Genomic DNA, 18,548 nt, shown 5'->3' on the forward strand with positions numbered 1-18,548 from the left:
GACACCGCGGAGCCCCTCGTCCGCCACGGCCTCCCCGGTTCTGTCCGCCACGGACTCCCCGGTTCTGCCCGCCACGGCTGCCGCCTGACTGCCTGTCGCCGCGACCTGGAGACGACTGCCCTTGCCGTCCGCCACAACGATCTCCCTGGTTCTGCCCGCCACGGCTGCCGCCTGACTGCCTGCCGCCGCGACCTGGAGAAGACTGCCCTTGCCGTCCGCCACCACGATTCTGGCCACGGCCCGGAGTGGTGTACAAGTCCTTGTGCGACGCCGGAATCCACGAGGATGAACTCATGGGCCTGCAAAAAATCCGAGAGGTGAGAAAGAGTCACCGGAATCCCGGACGCGGTGAGAGACTCCGCCAGCGACTTGAGCTCCGACCGGAGTCCGCGAAAAACATAGAGGTTCTGCTCCATGAGTGAAAGCGGACGGCCGACTTGAACCAGCGACTCAACGAGAACCCCCGCCCTTCCCAGGTAATCGGCGGTGGTGGAGTTCCCTTGTCGTAACATCTGTATCTGCCCCAACAGATTTAGACATCTGGCTTGACTGGAGGACCCTAGTGCATTGGTGATGGAGGTCCACACCTCGGCTGCGGTATTCCGGCCGAGCGCCAGGTGTAGTACTTCATCGGACATGGAAGAGACCAGTAGCGATAGGATTGACTGGTCCTGCTTCACCCAGGCGTGGTACGCCAGATTCGGAGAGGACACGGTTGCCGCGACACCGGAGGAACCCTCGGAGGTTGACGCAGCGGGGATGATGGCCGGAGGACACGGGCAGCTTCCATCTACATATCCAAGGAGTTCTTGTCCCCGGAGGAAGGGAATCAGCTGCGTACACCAGAAAAGAAAGTTTCTAGACGTCAACTTCATCGATATGTAATGGTGTGCTCCAGCGAGGGAGCCACCGCCGGCCGGCGTGGGAGAGCCGGCTGCGGAGACGGTGTGCTCGGAAGAGTTCTGCGACATGGCCGGAGAGTGAGGGGTGAGAGGGGGAAAGTTTGTGCAGTGGAGATAGAGAGAGAATCGAAACCCGTCTGATACCATATTAGAGAAGGTGAATCGATCATTAACTGAATAATAGGAAATACGGAGTTATATCCTATAACAAAGACTATCCTATGCCTGAGTAATAGCATCTAAGTATAACTACTGTAGACTAATCTATTACCACATAAATACAACCATATACTATACAAATAATAATATGGAAATAACAGCTATACTAATAATAACGTGTTGTAAAATCAAACAGTAAGGAGAAGGAAAATACAGAGAATGGAGAGGGATCTTGTCATTCATCATATGTTTCTACATATTACAACAACATATATATGATATACACTTGTAACGGAAAGCAATAATTCTAAACATAAATATTTAACCGTTACACAATCAATCTTCATAATGTCCACAATAATTAATCTTTATAACAAATATTATATTATATTGTAAGCATATTAATTATTTTTAGTTGGAATTTGAAAATGGAAGTTTATATTGATTGCATGATGTATAAGTTTATATTTGTGAATGTAAATGCACTAATTTATTGAATGAATACCCCATCATCCGATCTTGTGACCACCCATTTGGAATGGTAATAGAGGTGTCATCACATTACGTAATAGTTGGCAACACAATAGTATATTAAAATTGAACCCCCCACCCCCCCCCCCCCCCCCCCAAAAAAAAAAAAAAAAAAAAATTGAAAGTTTAGAATGTTAATTTGAAAATGTTAAAAGTTTTAGTTCAACCTATCCGATAAGTCTGACAACCCGAGATTATATATAGGGTTAGGACAAACAATTTTGAACCCAAACAAAACAAAATTGATTTGCCCGAAACGACGACTACCTCTATTTGAGGGGCCACAGTTATGCCGCTCGACCATAAGGCCTTTGGTTTCAGGTGTTGGTAATTAAGAAGTATATTTATGTACTTTGAGGTTATTAAAGATCAAGAAATGTATTCCTTCTCTCTAAAGGTTGAATCTCCAACTTCAAGGGCCCCCCACACCACCCCGGTCCAACATAACATTTGGGAGGATGTAAATCACGGTGACTCAATGGCTCAAAAAACAAGATCAATTTTCGTGCGCATAAAAGATTTGCTCACTTTAATTTGGACATAATCTCCACACTGCCACTGCCGCTGCCGAGGTAAGAAATGTATACATACCTTAACTGTGTTAAAGGAATATATCTTGGAACCATCATAGCTATTTCCTTGTGAAAAGTGGTGTACAATAATTTGATGGCTGGCATTTGATTCTGATTCTATGTTTTGACATTATGACAAGAAATTTGAATTGAACAAACTTGATTGTATTTTAGTCACATATATGCAACTAACTGTTACTCTGTCGATTGTTCATATGTGTATGCTCCCTCTACTGGCCCCAAGACAAGTCAAATCTCTCATAGTTTCACCATTTTGGGCCTCACAAAGTCACAAAACAACTGTAAGCTGAGCATCATCACACAAAAAAAAAGATTATTATGATGATTTAATATTCTCACCTAATAAAACATATATCTTCTAATGAATATTGATTACTCCTCATGTTATATTCACTCTTGATGTTGTGCACTACATAATTAATGTTCTTACTTTCGGTTTAGTGATGAAATTAAAGCTTAGGAATTTCATTTTTTCTTCAAAGCCTTATTACAACTTTGATTTGATTAGTTACTAGGCCAATAATTATTTAAACCATTTGATATCATATCATTACCGGTTTACATTTTAATCGATTCAAATTATCTAAACTTATACTCACGATATACTACAAGTTAATTTAGAAGAATATAATTAGATTTTAGGGTGTGTTTGGTTCGCACATGGGAATCGAAATTTGAATGGGAATCAAATACTTTAATGTTAATGGGTTTTGGGGAAGTGGAAAATAGATTAATAATAGGTTATATGAAATTTATATTATTCAACATCAACTTTTTTAAAACATTAATTATTTAAGGCAAAAAAAAAACATTAATTATTTTATGAATTTTAAAATTTTTAACTTTTTGAATACTAGAATTTAGAAAAAGAAACACCAACTACATTTGCAAGGAACAACGTAACTGTCTAACACAATTAGGAGGGACATGGAAAACTGTTAGCCCATCAAAGTTGGATTTCAATTGTTAAAATTTTGAGTATGTCGTGAAATTGGGCAAATTATGCTGTGCATGGTGCATACGGATGCAAAAACGATGTCGTTTTATTAAAAACGCGCGTCTCACTTAAAAAAAAATATCAGTTTTGATTCTCAGCAACAACATTATATTGTGCATAATTTGAACTATATATCCAGAATCAATGAATTAAAATTCCAGAATCGATGAACTAAAATTCCATAATCTATGAACTAAAATTCCATAATCTATGAACTAAAATTCCATAATGAATGAACTAAATATCTATAATGAATGAACTAAATATCCAGCATGAATGAAAAAAAAAAAAAAAAAAAAAACAGTTTCGATTCACGTCTAAATATCCATAATCAATGAACTAAAATTCCAGAATCTATAAACTAAAATTCCATAATGAATGAACAACATAATGCTGTTGAGGGGAATCGAAACTGATTTTTTTTAAGTGGGATGCGCGTTTTTAATAAAACGACGTCGTTTTTGCATCCGTATGCACCATGCATGGTGCATACAGATGCACAGCATAACGACCCGTGAAATTGTATCACGGGAGGCGTGTAATATCAACTAATAAATATAATATGAGTGAATAAAATTAGGTTTCTAATTAAAACAAAAAATGTTGGTGTAATTGTTTGTTTAAATAAATGGTTTATATTATTTTTATTTTAATATTATTTACGATTTTTTCTACTTTACCCTTTTTTATTATTATTATTATTATTATTATTATTATTATTATTATTTCCTTAAATATCCCTGCATTCCTTCACGGTAAATTTTAATAACGGGATATTCCGTTAACTGTTTATTATTTTTAATTAATTAACTACTTACTCGCATTGATTTTCATAAAGAAAGGTCTTAGGTTCGAATCTCATTTCAAGCAAGGTTGACGTAATTGTTGAACATATACTATAAATATGTTAGAGTGTATTTGTTAGGAATAAATTGTAATAGATTTTGATATGCCAAATTGTATTTAGAATCTCCAATTTTATTTTGTCTAAGTCTAGAGTGTTATAGACCATGAAAGGGAAATTAACAAAAAGGGAAAAGAAAGATATATGCATATGAAAATAAGAGGAAGATGTATACATATGATATGTATACTTGAAAATGCCTACCTACATGCCCTACCTAAAGAAGAAATGGCAGTGGAAGAATTTTTGGTGAAATTCGAACGAGAAATAAAAAGCAAACAAGATTGCATGAAGATGTCTTGGAACTCAAGCAATTACGGAAGGAAAGGAAGTACATCAAGAAGAATGTTACATTAATGAATAATCCGTACCGATGAGATGGTTAGGAGCTTGATGATTAAACTCTAAGGTCTCCAAATCAGTTCTATGAGATAGAGATTAATTCGAAATCAAGTTGGCCGTGAAGTATGAGATGAAATTTACCAATGAGGTGAAGTTCACACTAGGGGTGTAAATGAGTCGAGCCACTCGGTCAAAGCTCGGCTCAAGCTCGAGCGGCTCATTTACTTATCGAGCTCACATATCCTATGCTCGTGACTCGACGAGCCGCTTGCGAGCCTTATATAATAATAATAATAATAATAATAATAATAATAATAATAATAATAATAAAATTTTACTCCCTTCTAAGGCTTACCTTACTTTGGAACCGTGTCTACTTTGCAAGGCAAGATTGACACGGTTCCACAGCATAATTTGCTGGGTGTCCCTTCTCAAGATTTTATTTTGAAAAATGCTAAATGGGCCCAATTTGGTCTATTTAGCACCAAAACTTTTATTTTCCTCCATTGTACTTAACTTTGAGCCATCACTAGCAAGGCAAATTCTCAAGATTTTGTGTAGATACACGACTTATTGTACAACTAGTAGTACTTGGCAAGGTACATACCCCACCACAATCTTGTATGGCCAGGCCAGCTGCAAGATTTGTACATGGCTTTTCCCTTTTGCCAAATGACAAAATCAAAGGCTTTTATTATTATTATTATTATTATTATTATTATTATTATTATTATTATTATTATTATTATTATTTTTTAATTTGAAACATTCAAGATTCTTTACAAGATAATATCTATTGTTGTTGTCGTCATCATCATCATCTTCAAACAAATATAATCCTCACTAAACTTAATTAGTTATGAACATATAATGATAACATTATGAACATATACTCATATAACAAAGTGATATGAAATTATAAAAATAAATAAATAAATAAATAAAAATAGAAGAGAACGGTGCCACTAACGGCACCGTTACCGTGTCTAGCATGCATGCTGGACACGGATCCATAACATAACGATTGCCCAAAATTTGGGAGGGCCCGACTCTAAAAAAAATAATGAATATATGTATATTAACAATCATTATTGTGTGGACCATGGTCCATACAAGTTGTGTGAACCATATTTTGAAAATTGTAATATAATGTATATTCAATACAAAAATAATGTACATTCAGTACAAAAATAATGTACATTGTATTAAGGGGATGTACATTATCTTTGTACTGAGTGTACATTATATTGTATAATGTACATTCAGTATAAAAATAATGTAGATTTAATATATTAAAAATGTACTTTTTGTTATGATCCACATAACACTATGTGGACCATGGTCCACTCAATAATTTGCCGTATATTAGTTATAGTAGGATATTTTTATGTAAAATTTTAACTTGAAAATTGGGGCCCAATCACTTGAAAGCATCGAATATAAACAAGGATGGAAGTTGGTAATTTGAGTATGATTAGAATTAGGTAGGGAAATTTGAGTGTGTTTAGAATTTGGCAGGGCAATTTGGGAATGATTAGCGAAGGGTTACATAAAGATAAATTGAAATAAATTCATAAACTTAGCATATGTAAAAGCAAGTTATTTGGCAAGTCCGAAGATCGGAAAGCAATTAACAATTTTTCAGCAGTTTTAATTTTCAAACAAGTTTACAATTTTGATTTTGGCATCTCTTCAACTTTTAAGTCTCAAACAATAAAATTGTAAAATATCAATGAATTACGGTAATACATAAGTTGATAAGTTTTATTTATTTTTAACTATTTATTCAACAACATCAATAAGATTTTCATATCTATAAGTTTATATCATTTTTTTTTTTTTTTGTATCAATAAGTTTTTATAATTATATTTTCTAGAAAATATCTATCTGGGTTAGGTTCGAGAAGAGTAAAAAGAAAAGAATAATCGACTATTTCAATTACTCTTGCCTTTACAAAAATTAAAGAAGTTTTTTAATGTTGAAATTTTACTTGCGATCAAGCATCTCACATTGTATGAGAGAGTCGATGGATTAGCTTTCTTTTTTTCTTTTTTTTTTTTTTGAAAGGAAAATTCAATAATTTAATAAATCATAGATGCAATACAAGAAGGAACACTATCCAACCAAATAGTAGAACCATTACTAGAACGAGCTGCCTTAGCCAGAACATGAGGAACCTTGTTCATTAATCTTGGAACAAAGAGAATAGACACTGAATCAAAGTGTCATTTGAGATTGCAGCTATCCTTAATAACACAACCCGCAAATGATAAATTCGTAGAAGAATGGTTAAGAAAATTACAAACCACCTGATAGTCTGTATTGATGGACACTTTATGATAGCCACGAGCCATAACCTACGACAGTGCATGCTTCCTTAATAGCGAGAGCCTCCGCTAAGTGTGCATCATTGAGACATCGTAGAGGACCATTCTTCGCTGCCACCTAGCTTCTCGTACTGTCTTGAATAGCAACAACAAAGCTTGCTTTTTGAGTATCAGGAAAGACAGGGGCATCCATAAACACCGCAACACAATCACTAGGAATAGCGATGGTAGTCCCTACGTTGCCGGACGTAGAAACATTATTATAAGCTCTAGCCATTCCATACTCCTGCCATTATAAATGGGTTCCCGTGCGGTTGACCGTCTCAGGTGCAGTTGTGCGGTTGCTTAGGTGTATAGTTTGTATGCTTAAGGTGTGTCAGAGTTGAAACTTAAGGTGCGTCAACCTAAAACTTAAGGTGCGTTGTTTTCCTTCTTGTGATTTGTATGCGGTGTATGAGTTGTTGAAACTAAAGGTGCACCATTTTAAAACCTTAGGTGTGTGTTTGTGTACTTAAGGTGCGCCAATTTAATGCTTAAAAGGTGTTTCAACTTCATAACTATACAGGAAGCTATACCCACACCCATACCAGAACTTTTCCATATATATATATATATATATATATATATATATATATTAGAGAGCCCAAATTAAAATATTGCACATGATATCTATTTTGATTGGAACGACCCTGCACATATCAACCTTAATTAATTAATTGGTTTCATAAGTCTAACGAATAGTGCAATTAAGTCTCTTAACAAAAAAAATAAAAATAAAAATAAAAAAATCTAATGAAGTCTCCTAAACTCGTATGCGTATGATAATGCAATTAGACCCAAATATTAAATATTTAACAAGTTATTGTTGATGTAGTTCTCATTAGGCTAACATGTGATATCTTGATGCTTACGTGAATCTTATATTTGTATGATTTTTACTTTATTTAACTTTTTATTTTTAAGAATTCAAATTAAAATGAAACACCATTATCCATAGACAATGCTACGATTATTGTATATATGTACATATATAGACAAGCTAATATTAATGATAAATAATATATAAAAAATACAGATAGAGAATGGGTCGTGTTAAATGAAGAGTAAAGTTTGTAAATTTAAATTCAAACCCTAAAAGTGAGTACAGGTAAATTACCATCCTTAGAGCATCCGCGTCAGTTGGGAAGAATATGTGGATAATGTAAGAGTGATTAGGACAGAGAATGTAGGAGGGGAGAGAGAGAGAAAAAAAAAGAGAAAATTAATTTTTTTAAAAAAAATTAAAAAAAATGATGTTGTTAGGCGCGCCTGACGCGCCACCGGGCGCGTGCAGTGCACGCGCTCGGCTTTTCCCCCGCGCGAAACGCGCACAGCCTTTTTTTTTTTTTTTTTTTTTTTAAAAAAATTCTAACATTATTTTTACATCTGCAGTCAAATTCTTTCTCAATTATTTCCTTCCTACATCAATTATGCTTTCACCTTGGAAAGAATTAATTCTGAAATAACTCCACTTTCTCTTCTATTGTGGATGCTCTTAATCACTATAACTTTTAACCAAAAAGAGATGGGAAAACCCATTTTATTTAATCTCAGCTCTTTAGTTAAATTTATTTAAATTATTTTCATACATAAACTTGGTATTTAAAAAAAATCCGACATTAGATTATTATAATATTTAAAAAAGTACAAATAATTGAGAAAGATCGAATAGACTAATATATACTATTCTCTTCTTCTCCCAATAATATATACTATTCTCATGATTATGTAAGAGTTTGATCTTTCAACTCCAAATCAATTCTTTTGCTTTGCTGTCTTTGTATGGAAGCTACACACTCCATCTCAATGATTGACATACATGCATGATTCATTTTGCAGTCCCCCATCCACTGTACCCGAGACATTCTGGATTCAATATACACTTACGCCAGCTATAGATTTGACTTAGTCAATACATAAAGATATGCATATTATTTCTCTTTAATTTTCTCATCCAATGGATATATTATTATTATTATTATTATTATTATTATTATTATTATTATTATTATTATTATTATTATTATTATTATTATTATTAAGTATTTTCTCTACATAATAAACTATGTTAATAGTCACATCCTAAAAACATGTACATATCTAAACTAATTTATAAGAGTTAATGCATGTTATATCTCTAAATTATGTATATATTCTGTATACTTGTCAAATTGTTATTATTTTTAGTACCGTCAAATTATTATATTAAAATGTTGAATTTTATTTTTTTAGACCAAATTGCTCATACATCATTGAATATTCTGTTAGCTAAGTATTATTTATTAAATCAATTACCTAATTATATTTACCTTTAATACATTACTTAATAAAATAATTACCTAATTATTAAATACTCTATTAAATTAAATATATACTATTGAATATCATTTACATATTTACCAATCATTCTCTCTGTCACATTTTATGTGAAGTTATTTATAATTTAATTTTTAATAATGTTAAGTTTAGTTTTAGTATATTAGATTTATATATTTAGAAACTAAACCAAAAATACTATTAAACAAAAAAAAAATCATTAGAAAATACTAAAGAAAATAAACACTGAAGAAAGTTACCGAAAATCATGAAAAAATACTATTAAATCTGGAAAAGAGTCTTTGCACGCATTCTTTCATATTCCATTTTTCATCCACAAAGTTTCAGAAACACTTCTAAAGTGTGGAAAGCGACATGCATTTGTATAGACCCGTGCTCCTTTTTCCACCGAGCCCTCAAAGTAACATCGAGGACGATGTTTGATTTAAGGTTTGGAAAGGACGCACTTTATGCTTTATTGTTTGAATTCTTAATTGGTTGAATGGTGCTTGATTGATGAGTGTGTATGATGATGGAGAGTGCGTCATTGTTTATATCATTTTGGAAGTGTGTTAGTGGTGTGCCTAAAAGTTTTTACTTGGGAATATCCTTTGGAAATTACCTCTTTACACCAAGTGAGAAATGCATAGAAACCAAATATGTTTATATCTTTTGTATGCTTGGATTCCATTTCACCTCTTATTTTGTTTGGACCTTAGTCAAGGATCTCTTGAAATGGGAGTGTGTACCCCTAAAGTTTGGAAAGATAATTGAAAGCGAAGCCCGGAATTGAACCAATCTTGGTAAGGCATGGGGGCAAAAGGTGAGCCTTTGGTGAGGAAAAACTGTGAATCCCTAATCCCTAAAAAAAAGGCATGAGGGGTTGATATGAAGAAAGAAAGAAAAAGGCCCAAGGCAAGAATAATGGTCACTCCTATGAGGTAAGAAACGAGGTCAGTCGTCTTGCTAGGATTTGGGACACTCATGGCACCGTCTTCGAAAAAGCATAGAGCTCTAAGTGAAGTCGGGTCGCCCCAAGACGTTATCCTAGAAGACGAGAAAATAAGAGAGGAGGTGAGCTACCCCGCTAGGATTCGGGCACCCATCGCACTGCCTTCGAAAAAGCGTGGAGCTCCACGTGAAGTCGGGTCGCCCGATGGTGTTATCCTAGGGGGCTGAGAAGAAAAGAGAGCTCGCCTAAGCAATTAGCGGGGAGAAGCCCATGTTGTACCTTCACATTACTTTTTATGTTGGGCTTTGGTGTATTGGAAGGATGCTTGATTGTGGTGTGCACATCGTTCCCACTAGGTGGATCGGCTAGAAGGCCCTTGGAAAATAGGAGGTGAATCTAATATAATTGCATGCTTGGCAAAATGGTGTGGAGAGTGTGTTCCATTGAGCTTAAATCTATCCAACTGATAGGGTTTTTGTTTCCTTTGTAAATTCCTTGAGTTGCATAGTATGACACATGGTTAACACACTTGCTTGATGATGTGAGGGATTTCACCCCCTCTGTTTTCTCACACATTCTTCTTGATTAACCATTCGATTGATTGAGTTTTCTTTGGAGTATCTTTGACACTTATTAGTTCTTGAATTGATAACTTGCTTGAGGGCAAGCAAGGATTAAAGTGTGGAAACTTTGTGATAAGTGCCTAAGACACTCATTTGTTAGGGTCTTTACGGGGTGGTTTTGTGCTTAATTGTGATCATTTGTGGTTGATTCATGGTAAAACATATATGAATGTGCTAATGTGTTGCAAAGCTCTACCATGTCTTGCACTTTAGTGTTTGTGAAGGGACTTGAGCTTAGAAGGAGGCATATGGGCATTTACCGGAGCAACCGAAGAAGAGTGCAAGGAGCAACGATCTACGCTAGCTCGTGGCCATCTCGTGGATCCATAATAGAATATTTCACGAGATAGATCCACGCTCATGGATTTGGCACCGGATCATAAGTGCACGAATCACGAGTGTGGAGAGCTCGTGGACGGCTCGTAGATTTGGTGTAGCGCGAATTAAAGTGCTACCCTGGGAGAAAAAGCTCTAAATAGATTAGATTTAGATATTTTTAGAGGTTGGTTAGTTTTGGAACAAAGTTAGAGTTAGAGATCACTTCTATGTTTTAGATTACATCTCTCTAGCCTCTCAAGAACATTGGATTGAAGATCTTCTTGGGTGAAGGAATCTTGACACAATTCCTTGATTCTAGAAGCAAGTTGTAAATTGAATCTCCAATTGAATTCAAGTTTGGTAATTCCTTGATTCTAGAAGCAAGTCTTGCTTGAATCATACAATTGCAATGTCTCAACCTTACCTTAGACACTAGAAGCATCGTGTAGTAGATGATCAATCTATTCCTTGCTTTTCTCCATTTGATTCATTTACTTGGTTGTACTCTTGTGAACCTATGAAAACCAAGCTTTTTGTGAACCATGTATATGATAAGTCTAAACTTCATTCTCTATCTCAATTCTACTTAGCATTTTCAATTTGTCATCCCTTGAGAACAATATAAACTCAGAATTGTGATTCCTATTTTTGACAAACACCACCACTATCATCCATCCCACACTAAGGAAAACGCTTTGTCATGGAGATTGCCTCTTTACATTTTCTTGTGTGCTTGGATGAATTCTATCCTTCCTCTTGGACCTCGGTATCTTCGATACTTCGAATTGGGAGTGTGCATGAGTTTGGTTTGTGAAAGATAATTTGGCAAGACCCGAAATTGGACAAATTTTTTGTATGGCATGGGGCAAAAGGTGATATTTTCTTGTGTGAGCTTGTGTGATTCCCTACTCCCTGATGAAAAAGGCAAGAGGGGTGAAAACGAAAAGGAAAAAAATGTTAAAAAAGAGCTAAAAAAGACACGATGTTATCCTTGCTTGAGGAGAAAAATAAGAGGTGAGCCATCTTGTGGGACTTAGGCAACCATTGCACGGACTTCGAAAAAGCGTAGGGCTCTACGTGAAGGCAGTTGACTCAAAGGTGTGTCCTTGAGGTGATAAGAAGAAAGAGAGAAATTCACGTTAAGCCAAAACACATGGAGTGATCCATGTCATACCTTCACTTACTTTATTGTTGGGTCTTTGGGCCGGTTTTGGTTGTTTGGAGAGCTTGTGCACATCATTCCCACAAGTTGCCTCGACCTCGTAGGGCCTTGAGGATTGGATGATAGAATCAAAACCATTTGCTTTTGTTGGTCCCGAAAGGATAGGATAAAAGTCTAGAGGGGGTGGAGGGGTGGGGGGGGGGGGTGAATAGAATTTTGCAAACAATTCGAATTATGCTAAGCAGTATAAGATTAAAACACTTGATAAAATTATCAGTGCCTTGTGCACAACAGAATTTAAATTTGTGTGTAGATTGTGTAGTGTGTGGTTTCAGGTGTAAATAGTGCATGCAAAAATAAATAAAGTAAAGCACTAAAGAAAACAATAATTTATAGTGGTTCGAAGGTGTATGTAATCCTTCATTGTATCTTTGATCACCAAGCCCACATTAATCACACCACTCCAGTGCCTCCAGCACTAACACTAGGATTTCACAACTTCGTGCTACTATCATTTATCTACACTTTAGTAGAGAAATCACTTGTTTAAAAACAAGATTTTTCTTTTCTTTCAACTTTGAGACTTCTAAATGAATTCTTCAATGTATAGCTAAGTCTCTCTTTGTGATGAAGATATATCTACGCTCCTAATTTTCACTTGAATATTTTCGTATGTAGCTCTCATTCACTTGATGTGTTTCCCTCTCATTCATATCTCTTATCTTTTGGCTGCTTCAAATCTTCATCCTTATATAGGTATTTGAGATTTTGTCCGCTGAAAAGAGACAATCTCAAATTTCAAACTTTGTCAACAGATTTCGTAGCCTTCTTAATCTATACAAAAATTTTATAGACTTTTTCTACTTTGTGCGTTGCATGGGAAATTATTCTTTCTAGTACGAGTAGTATTTTTATTCCTGCTCTGAATCTCAACTCCTTAATAAATTCATACAACTTTGGCTCCTTAATATCAGGTTGATAATATTCACACCATTTTAATTCCTTGAATTTATTCTCAGACCTTGGCTCTTTCCTTTAATCTTTAGCTACAACCTTAGCTCTTTCCATAATAAATTAATCTCTTGCGCAATATATCTCTACTCCAACTTTAGCTCCTTCCAAATTAATCTCTTGTGACAATCTCTACTCCAACTTCAACTGCTTGCTACTTCATTATAACCTCTACTACAATCTCTACTCCTTAATTAATTATTGCATATTGTAATGCAATCTCTATTCCACTGCTCTTGCAATCTCTTTAGTGCTCTTTAATTTATTCTTCAATCTTCGACTGCTGCAATTTATTCTTCTAAACTCTTCGCCTGCTGCTTCAATTGCTTTAATTAATCTTCACTTTAATTGTTTACTGCTGCTTCAATAATCTCTTCACTTTAATTGTTGATGCTTCAATTCATCTTCCCTTTAATTGTTTAGGCGCTCCAATTATTGCTACTTCAATCTTCAGCTCCAATCTTCGCTTGCTCCAATTACTACTACTTCAATAAAAGAGCAAATACCAAATTTGGTCCCACGAGTATTAGCAAAATAACATTTTTGGTCCCACGAGTATTAGTAAAAATGACAGTTTTGATCCACATGTTTAGTTCATACCAATTTTCATCCACGACTATTATTTTAGTACCAATTTTCATCCACGATTATTATTCTAGTACCAAAATATATCACACCGGTCAGCCCTCCATTAAAGACATGCCGAAATCTAAAAATTTTAAGGGCATTTTCATCATTTTCAACTTAAGATTCCAATTTGAGCATGAATAAAGGGATTTAAGCCTTAAGATCGATCCCAATTTGCAATTCTCATCCTCATCCTACCTTAAATTTGAGGAGAGAACTACGAATTGTGACAGACGATCATAGGGTTTAAATCCCTTTACTAATGCTCAAATTGATATCTTAATTTGAAAATGACGAAAATACCCTTAATAATTTCATATTTCGGCATGTCTTAAACGAATGGGTGACCGGTGTGATGACTTTTGACACTAAAATAACCGTCGTGGATGAAAATTGGTAGGAATTAAACATGTGGACTAAAACTATCATTTTGTTAATACTCATGGGACTAAAATTGGTATTTGCTCTCAATAAAATGTATATTGCATTCATGATCTACACAATAATTTGTCCAATAACGATGAAGACAATTTATATCATGAACTAGAGTACACATAGCATTATAGCTGTACGCGTGGGTGGAGAACTCCGCCAAGCTCTGCCTGAGCAAGTCCGCGTACCCCTTCGCCGTGCCCAGCTACATTCGCGGCCTTAAAGTCGTGAAATACCCCAACGTTACCGATTATTAGTACTATTTGTGGACTGTTAACAACAAGCCCGTTTAGCTCAGTTGGTAGAGCGCAAGGCTCTTAACCTTGTGGTCGTGGGTTCGAGCCCCACGGTGGGCGATTATTGCGTCTTCGGTTGTTTTTCCTTGTATAATCCTTTGCCAATTAATTCATATGGCAAATCTCTACTCCAATCTTGCATCTTGATGCTAAAAAAGATTTATTGGATTCAAACCCAAGACTTGGGAGTACAAGCTTGTTCTTTGACCAATCCTTCACTTTAACCTTTATCTACATGAGCAATATATAATCCTTATTTTTTTATCTACATGAGCAATATATAATCCTTATTTTTTTTTGAAAGGATATATAATCCTTATATTCTCTGATCTTTTGTACTCTACTTGGTTGAAAAATTACTTCTTCTCTAATTTATGCTCCAATTTGAATTCTTCCCAGAATTGGCATGTAACTCTATCTTCAACCAATTTTTGCTTCACCTCAAGAATTCTTCCAAGTTTAGATACTTACACTATTTTTTTTAATACATTTTTACAATGAAATTTTGGCGAATTAATTTTTCAACAAGAAAATACATTTTGGCTCATCAAAATCATATTACAAATATTCCTAACAATTGATAATGCCAAAACCTATACTTTGTCATTTGGCTTAATCTTTGAAAAATATAAACTTTCAAAATTTTCATTTTATTTCAACTAGCCTTAGACGAGTTTAACAATGATCTTTGACCTAGAAGAATTGTTTTTAGACAAAAATTTCTACACGCATTTTTTAGACTAATTTTAATTATTTTCAAATATGTCTCAATCATGCGGTATACAAACTAAGTCAGAAACAATTCTTGATACCAAAATTAAAATTACTTCTACCAAAGAGTAAACTAAATGACTGCCATCTTCTTCCCCCTATTTTTATACGTCCTAGTATTCACAATAGAGAACTTTCAAAAAAAAATAATCATAGAACATACGTACCAAGTATTTACCTCTTTCCAGTTTGTAATTTATGCTCTCTCTTTCCAGTAGACTTACTAGCTTCAACAACCACGATGTCAACCAAATGACTGTCATATTCTTCCCCTTTTTTGGCAGCATTAAATAAATACTGGATAGCCATAGAGTCCTTGTCACACTTGAAATCAATGGAGGAATTAATCTTCTCACTCGAAGCATTTAAACCGTCAATGTCGGTGACTACGGTACGCGGTTCCCATTTCATTTTGAAGATCTCTTATTTGATTCTTCTCCCTTAAGAAATTGTTCTGCTTTATCAGTTTCTTCAACTTGTTGGTTTGGATGTATATTGTGCTATAATTGAAGACGTTTGAGCCTATTACATGCTTAGAATAGCTTATTTTGATTAAAGATAGGAACAAGGACTAATTGTGGTTGTATTTGTGAAATATAGAAAACAACGTCTTTTTTCAGGCATTTCGGCTACAGTTCGGTATATTGAGCACATCTTGAGGTAGGAATGTCCAGTTGAGGTGATTCAAGTGGCATTGGAACGAAAACTCAAAGAGCTAAAACTTTTATGAATACCATAAAGGCTGATTCTGACTTCACCTGCAAGAACCGCCACGAACTTGTGCACGATCGTGCAGCGTATCGTGGTGAAACTTCTGCAAGCTGCACGACATCGCCATGATTGTGCACTGTTCGTGTTGAAAATTTATCTTATGGCAATGTTAAATACGTTTACTATATATAATAGAGGAGAATTTTTTGAGATTTATATAGTAATCGGTGCTTAAAGTTTCAAACATGGTTATTAGGAACATAAATAAAATTTTGATGTTGTGGAGTAAAATATTATTTTAAGTTGATAGAAATTTTGTTATGTGTTGATCAAGAATGTTGATTGTTTGGCCATTTATTAAGAAGAGTTAATATTTGGTTGATGAATCCTTATGGAATTGATTCGATCTTAATATCCAATTTTCCTGGGAAGTTTACATAAAGTTGGCTTACTTTGCAAGAAGTCTACTTTGCGGAGGGTAGACTTTACGGGAAGTTAACTTTCCCAAAATGGTTTACTTAATGTTCTAATTTGCGGAGAGAGTTTACGCAATGTTTCTCCAAAGATCTTAGGAATGTGATATCACAACATTTTGGGAGTTATATATTTTTTACTTTAACCATTGGCCAGTAGATCAACGTGTCCTTTGTTAAGGGTTTGTTATTGAGGTATAATGGTACATGTTATATTTATATAATAAATTCTTAATTAATATTTAATTTCTGAATAATTTAAATATTGATTTAAATTTTTGTCTTCTTAATCGAAGTCTTTAAAACTACATGTAATCACCCATGATCTCCATGCATGTCTAATGGTAGTTTTGTTGTCACCATTATTGCCTTTTATGAGCTTGTATATGCAATATAAGTTTAAGCAACTTTTAAGATATTTTTCTTACTTTTTTCTCCGGCATCTTGTTGAATTATCTCGTTGCAACCTGAGTAATTTGTCAACTTCTTGTATCTCACAAGTTTTATTATTTGAAACTTAAACTGCTTATACATGGTGATTAAAAATTTGTAGGAAAGTGTATTTGGTACACGTCTAAAGTGGTTTGATTCTTTGTTTTCCCAGTGTTTTTCTTGTTAGTTTTAATGAAGCATGAGGCAGCTCCCTAATCAAGCCTTAACATGCAACTTTGAGTGATCAGCCATCTTGCAGTTTCTATCTTAGAACTTAGGGGCTTTTTAGTCTTTTTAGTTCTAAGGTTAGTTATAACCGTTTTTTGATCTTCCTTCTCTATATGTATGTGTCAGCTTGGTTAGCTGCTTGGTTGTAACCTTTTCTCTCTTTCACAATGATACACACAGTTCTTCTTCTCTTCAATCATGAGCTCCAAAACCCTACTGAACTATTTTGAGCATCCTGATCATGGTATCAGAGCTCCGTAGAAGCTACGCCGCTGTAGCAATGGCAGAAAATGTGATCGAGAACAGAGATCGTGTAGAACATGCAGCTGCTTCATCGAACCAGAGCCCGATGAATCAACGCAGTGATGAATTCGACGATCCCTACTATCTCCACATCACAGAGAATCCCAACCTTGTCCTTGTTTCACCTATCCTGACCGAGATCAATTACTCATCATGGAGTCGAGCCATGAAGATAGCTCTGGAGGTCAAAAACAAGTTCGACTTCGTCAATGGAGCTATTCCGAGTCCTGCTAAGAACGATCCGAGGTGTGCAGCTTGGAGGAGATGCAATCGGATTGTGTGTTCCTGGATTTTGAGATCTGTCAGTCCTACGATAGCAGAGAGTGTGATGTACTACGACAAGGCTTCAGACATTTGGAATGCTCTTAGCAAAAGGTACTCTCAATCCGATCCACATAAGATAGCAGAAGTACAAAAAGAAATATACAGAAATGAGCAGGGAAACATGTCTGTTAATGAGTATTTTACTAAGAGTAATGCTCTATGGCAGCAGTTGAATGCCTTGAGACCTTTGCTTTTGTGTGAGTGTATGCCTAGATGTTCCTGTACTCTCATGGAGAGGATGCAAAAGGTAAGGGAAGATGATCACATAATCAGGTTCCTAGAAGGATTGAATGAGGACTATGAACCTATCAAGTCTGGAATCTTAGTCATGGATCCTATGCCTGACATAGGGAGGGTTCTAAACATGACTTTGAAATTGGAAAGGAAGATCAGAGGTACTATTAATCAGAAAGCCACTGATCTCATTCAAGCTAATGCAGCTCAGAATAATCAAACTCAAAGTGTTGAAGATCAAGCCATGGTAGCCTTCTCAGCTTCTAATAATAAAAAGAAGTTCAATAGCAATGGAGGCAAAAATGTACCTAAGTGCACCTTTTGTGGCATGCTTGGCCACACCATTGAGAAGTGTTATAAAAAGAATGGTTATCCACCAGGGTGGATTCCAGGATACAAGAACAAAAATAAAGTGACTCAAGAGACACAGCAGTCTACAAATACCTCTGTAAATCAGGTTGGGGATACAGGTTTATCTAATGATCAGTTCCAAAAGTTGTTGTGTTTATTGCAGAACCAAAGCAAAGGAAGTCAGACATC

The 18,548-nt window shown here is 35.3% G+C and overlaps 1 non-coding gene across 1 annotated transcript; it reads left to right on the forward strand.

Annotated features, from left to right (window-relative positions):
- Window positions 1-14,519: 14,519 nt before the first annotated feature.
- TRNAK-CUU lies at window positions 14,520-14,592 on the forward strand. Its single transcript has one exon. It is a non-coding gene; the product is annotated as a tRNA-Lys (tRNA).
- Window positions 14,593-18,548: the final 3,956 nt, after the last annotated feature.

The sequence above is a fragment of the Ipomoea nil genome, unplaced genomic scaffold (genome assembly GCF_001879475.1).
Source record: "Ipomoea nil cultivar Tokyo-kokei standard unplaced genomic scaffold, Asagao_1.1 scaffold1334, whole genome shotgun sequence".
Classification (NCBI taxonomy): domain Eukaryota; kingdom Viridiplantae; phylum Streptophyta; class Magnoliopsida; order Solanales; family Convolvulaceae; genus Ipomoea; species Ipomoea nil.